Raw genomic sequence first — 6,653 nt, forward strand, 5'->3', positions numbered from 1 at the left:
TTCAGGGAATCATGATAGGTAGCAGAAAAATAATTTTAGATCAGAGCAATAATAACAAGTAATCTTAAGATAGTAATAACGGGTTATGACAGAGTAATAATAGAGATAACCACAATAATTAGAGAAAGAACACAGGGACAGTAACAGTATTAAAACATAAATAATTAGCAGCCACAAAACTCAGATCACAACAGATCAACCACAAATCCAAGGCCTTCGCACCCTAACTCCCGACCAAATACCCGACGACCTCAAGGGTCCAGCCAAGTATGATATCAGGGGGATAAGCACTGCGGTAATAGATAAAAAATAATAATATGACAAAAAAAGTAAATGCAGAATTAAAAAGGAGGGATTTGAAGAGTTACCACCACCAAGCGGCTCGGGGATTAGAGCGAGGCTCTGATACCACTGTAGAGTGGAAATCACTAAGATAACCTATCCAACTATTACAATAGTGGAGTACGAAACTCCTTAACATACAAATCAATAGTATAGATTTAATGAATAATAACAATAAATAAAAGAATAAACAAAATAATAAACGTGGTATGAAGTAGGCTCAGATTAAGCCAGATCCGCATGAGGGAACACGGTCACAGTAAGTACTATACCCAAATAACCGACCCACGGTAGCACCACAAAACTTGAAACCCGACCACAAACTCCGATCATTGAGATCTCTTTATCACACGGTCACAAAGACCCCCTACTCAAGTTTTCACAAAGAATGAAAGAATGCTTTAGGGTGATAAGCACTTTTTCTATATCTCAGCAAAAAGGGAATAAACCCCTATTTAAAGAGTCGAGAGAAGAGGTGGGGATGGAAGGCCTGGATGGCTTTCCTGAAATCATTAAGTTGGTTTAGGAAAGGAGCCATGACTGCCGGTGAAGCAAGTGAACGAAAATCACAAGGAGGAGTCGGCGCAGAAAGAGAGGGAAGAATGAAGTTTAGCGTTAGATGAGAGATATAAGTAGTTAGGTGAATAGGTTGGGTTACCGTGTCGGTTTTTGGGCTGCCAAATGGGCTGCCAGGTGGACCTTTTCAATAAAGTCATTTTTCCTCTCACCTGTTGATTAGCCCCTTATTTCTCATCAACTTCCACATCTAATGCTTTACATTATTTGTTGATTTCATGCTCACAATGTTCTGCAACATTGTTCCATAGACCTCCACCTCTGCTATTGACTTCTTCGTTCCATTAATCGTTCCATTGATCATTGTAATAACACATCAAATGGTGCACAATCCCACTTTTCTTGAAGTTGGAATACCTAATATTTTTCCGTGAAGGAAAACCAAAAATTCATGACTATGATTATGGGATTAGGCGTGCCATTCGGATCCCCGAGATGGATGAGTTGTTCGGGAGCGAGGGTCTTGTCGCTGGTGAAACTAGGGCTAAGCTTCTTAAGGCAGCTATTGATGAAATTAAGACGAACACTTGCAAATTAGCTTGCCGTCAAGTTGAAACGATTTTGAGGATGAGGGAGGAATTCGGGTGGCAGATCCATCGGTTGAACGCCATAGGGGTATTCCTTCGACATGGTGGAGATGCCAATGAAGCATGGGAGAAATTGGTGCTGGAGCCTAGTATGAACATTGCAATGAAACGAGCCACAACGTTCGTACTAGGCTCCAGCACCAATTCCTCCCATGCTTCATTGGCATCTCCACCACGTCAAAGGAATACCTCTATGGCGTTCAACCGATGGATCCGCCACCCGAATTCCTCCCTCATCCTCAAAATCGTTTCAACTTGACGACAAGCTAATTTGCATGTGTTCATCTTCATTTCATCAATAGCTACCTTAAGAAGCTAGTTTCACCATCGATAACACCTCACTCCTGAAGAACTCATCCATCTCGGGGACCTCAATGGCACGCCTAATCCCATAATCATAGTAACGAAGTTTTGGGTCAAAAAATGCCTTACCCTCCTCCACCAACCTGCTATCCACCATCTGATCAACCCTTTTCGACACGTACGAATGCAAGACCGAGATTGCCACGTCCATCCAGAAAAAACAACACTCATACTTGGAGGGAAACTCAGTGTCGTCACTGACAAGTGCCTGTATGAAGGAATTGGACCCTGCAGCAATGATTGGCAACCGATTCTTTTGTACGATGGCATCAACAGCCAGCAATGGATGATGCACAAAATCATGTTCAGTGAAATCCACCTCGGGACCAATGGTTCCAAGCAAATGGTGTGGCACGCCGCGGCATTCCTCATTTCTCACCTTATTGGTTACTATGTCTAGCCCCTTGTAGACCTGAATTTTGTCCGAGTTGATGATTACTATGTCTACGCCCTTGTAGACCTGAATTTTGTCCGAGTTGATGACCTCTGGCCCGAAACGGGTGGCCAGGATTATCACCAAGCGCGATTTGCCTATGCTAGTGGCACCTAATACCACCACCACCTTATCCTTTCCTTGGTCCTTGTTCATCATGCCCTGAACAAAAAAGGTTCATCATGCTAGATTGTGCTGGCTTCCAGGCGGAGATCCACATTGTAATTGGTAATTACTTTTATTTTTTTTAACACCTGTCAATTTCGTCACAGAAATAAAAAAAAAAAAAGGCTACGTGTTAGAATACTCTCAAACTAAACAAACAAAACATGTACCAAATACAATCTATTAATTTAGAATATCTATCGATCATAGAGTGACAAGCCCTTCTCAATTCTTGGATTAATTTCTCTTCTTCAAAAGGATTTGTTTGAAGAAAAACATCAAACATTTGTGGGTTCTACAGAGAATCACGAACAAGTTTCATTGATGTGAAAGAAATTACCTAGACAATTGTTTGAAACGTGAAGAAACATAGGATGTGTAGGGGAGTATTTATACATACATAGTACACAAAATGCGGAACCAATCAAGCCATTCATAGCTTGACCCCTATCCCTATGCACTTACTATATAACAATTCAAGTAAATCATGAGCAAGGCTCTGTCCAAATTACTGTATTTTTTACTATATTTATGAAATAGGAAAAGAATCATTAATTATTTCAAAGTTGTCGTAAAAAGATAATACAAATACTAACCATAATTAAGATGTCAAAATCTACACCGTGCAGGTACCATAAGAGATGCAATAAATTCATCGATAAGTATTTTTTGTAAAATATTTATTATTGAGATGTATAATGAGTAATTTTACTATGTCGAATGACAGAAAAATTATGAGAAATTAAAAGATAATGTTGAAGTACTTAGTGATTATCCATATCTTACGTAGGATTTGCTTTTGAGTAAAATCAAGTGAGTTTACAAAATTGAATTTTGAATCCGAAAAAGTATTCTCATTAATTCGTCAACCTACTATATATGTAAAAACATATATTATAATGATAAAATCTATATTAATTTATCGTTTATAAATGTGGTCTACAGATTTTATCTCTTATTTAGATTTACTAAAATTTAATTGGACCAAATTCTGAATGTTAATTGTACTATTCTTGTAATTGTTACTATATGCAATTGATTCATGTATTTGGACATTTTGTGGTCCATGATTAATATGAAAGTAATTAAATTGCAGTATCCTTCCGTTGATGATACTGATTGCATTTTATTTTATTTTAGTTTTGTAATAACGCTATTGTATGCAGTAGTAAATTAGTTTCCTGAATTATTTACATGAATTCTTCATTATATGTTACAGGAATTAATCACACAACTTATTCCTTGTTAATAATCAAGAATATAGCAATGATTTATACGCTTTTACAGATATCATAAACGTTAACATGCGGGCGTAATTGCAAAATTAGTCCTGTAAGTAAGGGGGGGTGGCGTTGTTGGTCCCGTAACTATAGGACTGGCAATTTTAGTCCCGTAAGTTTCAAAAAGTTCGCAATTTTAGTCCTCCGCACAAATCTGGCCAAATTTTGGAACAATTCTACCCTTTTCCAGGTTTAAACTGTGCAGTTTAGTCCGGTTTCAATCATTTTGCATTCTAATGCATATTTTCCAGTCATGCTTGCTAAGAATGGTATCAGAGCCTAGATTTATTGAAGAAATATATGATTATATTACATTTTGATATTATTTATCCACTAATGGAGGAGATTTTCCAAAAGAGAATGGAAACGAATGAAATTTCAAGTTATTCTGAAAATAGGGAATATTTCCAGATTCTAGAAATACAAAGAAGAGAATTAATTTTTCATGGAAATTCTTGACAAATGTGACAATGGTCCTAAGAGGATTGATCCAAAACTTCTCACGCCCGAAGTAAAACAAGAGTGGCTGAGAAATTTTGAAGTCCGACAAGTACTACAAGGAAATGCAGTGAGACGTATACATTCCACTGAAGTCCATGGTAGAATTCCAACCAGGAGAAACGGAACGGGTAAATTCCTGCATAATTTTAGTTTTAAAAATTATGACTGATTGGAAAGAGCTCGAGCCGGATACATCAAAGATCTCCCAAGATCTGAGAGAGATACAAAACCTGAATATTATCGATTTCCGAAATACCGAGAAATTGATAGACGAATGGGTTGTAGCAATCAAGATAGCAACAACTACCCTAGAGCTCGACAAAGAAAACTTTATAGAGCTTGTGGAGTTGAGCTTAGAGGGATCAGTAAAGATCGGATGGGATAATACCCCAGAAGACACCAAAGCCAGCATCCTTGCCGGAGACTCAAAAGGAGAGATAGCAGACCGGCTAGGAAGACTTATCAAGATACACTTCATCGGAGATGGATATTTTGAAGGAAGTAGAGCAGAAAAGGCTAGAGAATATGCACAGGCTCTTTTCAGCCTTGAACTTAGAAGTATTTGCGCAGTAGATGAATACATCTATTGGGTTTCGCAAGTACTTTTTTCAGAGTGGAGTAGTAACGGAAGTAGCAGCTCCAATGTTCTTCGCAAAGATATGCAGTTCATGGAGAAAAATGTTGATCTAGTCATACAAAGTACCTGAAGGACAGCTAGATTCAATGGCGCGAAGAATGTCTTTCCTTAAAGACAAACTGAAGGATTGGTGTTATCAAGCATCTATGCAGACGAATATGAAAAGATTGAGAGGTAAAATCAAACGAACCCCTTTCTATTGTGATAACAATAATTTTCCAACTATTATAGGCGAATCAAGTGAGCCAAGGAAAAGGAGGTCTAGAAGAACCTTTTCTTGGCAGAGATTATGGTGGTCCAAGTCCAAAGCCAAAACATATAAATCTGGACAAAGAACATGACCAGCAAGGGTTTCATCCCAGGGATCTAGACGAATAGATACAAGATCCACCGAAAGAACCCCTACAAGAAGAACTTATAGATGAGCCCATACCCAAGCCAATGAAAGTTTCAAAGACTGCAATTGTTGGGCTTGCGGAGCAAAAGGACATATATCTCCTGACTGCCTGCAGAAACATGGTGAATTGAGAAAATTTGAAGCTACGAATGATATCCTAAGTGCAGTATACTATGGCGATTTGGTACCTATCTATCAATTCGAAGATCTTCCTTTAGATGAAAGCGTCTATGAAGAGGAAATAGCGACTGATTTGGATGGATTTTCAACCGAGTCAGAATAATTACAACGAGGGAGATAGGCTTCAAACTTCTGAAAGCCTATCAGGATTCTTTTCCAAAATGACGGTGTCAAACAAAACCATGGAAAGAATCATGTGGCAAGATTCCAACCTCATACGATGGATTTAGGATTGGAATAAATTGGGAAAGTCCTAAACCAGATAGGACTTAACCAAAGGAAGCATCACATAATCTACAAAGTTAGTTCAGATTTCCTGATGAGAGATGGAGACATCTGAAGCAAACTCCATCATATTGAGACTCAGGCACCTTTGGGAAAACCTGGAGGAGCTTGACAGAAAGTTCGGACAACTAGCAGTAAACGCGCAAGTTGCTGGACAAATTCAAAGAGCCGATCTAGACACTATCCAGGTCGCAATAAGGAGTTCCTTAATAGCATCCACCTCGCTATGGAACGACTTAACAAAACCAATTTGGAAGGCGTCACCTTCGGGGATGACTCACGAGTTGAGGGAGCATGACCCAAAATATGCCTTTAGAGTACAGGACTCTACACCTGTAGCGTCGTATTCTAGTACCGATTGCACAAGGCCATCACCAGACTCTGGTGAAATGGCAAAAATTGAATCACAGGAAGTGCAAATTCCTCTAGGTTCAGGTCAACCCAGCACTTCTAGGGTAAAAGAGGGAGAGATTAGCCTTAGGCCAATGACAGACACCTCTAAGGCTAATACTAAAGAATTGATATCTTCTTCTGTTTGGCAGGATTATCAGCGTATGTGGTCAAAATTAATTTCCCGCAAAGGAGTAAACCCGGGCAAGACCATAATCGAAACGTCTGGAAAATATAATAGAGTTTGAATGTTAGAAGGATCTAAACCAGAAGATGTCAGAGGATGGTATGATTTTGTAGCTCTTGCTTCAGTTCATACTATGTCACCGAGTTTTCCGAAAATTTCAAAACTTCCGGAGTGGATTAGTGGGCGGTCTTTGATTCATGGCAAAACAACCCCCACTTGAAGAGATGCGATGTTCTGGACATAAAAATTGTTTCAGTAACTCCAGAAACTGTAGGAAAGGGGACTCATCCAGCATTCCATTTCATGAAGCTACAGAGACCGGATATGGTA

The 6,653-nt window shown here is 38.9% G+C and overlaps 1 pseudogene; it reads right to left on the reverse strand.

The window, feature by feature from the left end:
* Positions 1-1,682: 1,682 nt before the first annotated feature.
* On the reverse strand, positions 1,683-2,460 carry LOC105179166 (annotated as a pseudogene).
* Between the last annotated feature and the right edge of the window lie 4,193 nt (positions 2,461-6,653).

The sequence above is a fragment of the Sesamum indicum genome, unplaced genomic scaffold (assembly GCF_000512975.1).
Source record: "Sesamum indicum cultivar Zhongzhi No. 13 unplaced genomic scaffold, S_indicum_v1.0 scaffold00125, whole genome shotgun sequence".
Taxonomy (NCBI): Eukaryota; Viridiplantae; Streptophyta; class Magnoliopsida; order Lamiales; family Pedaliaceae; genus Sesamum; species Sesamum indicum.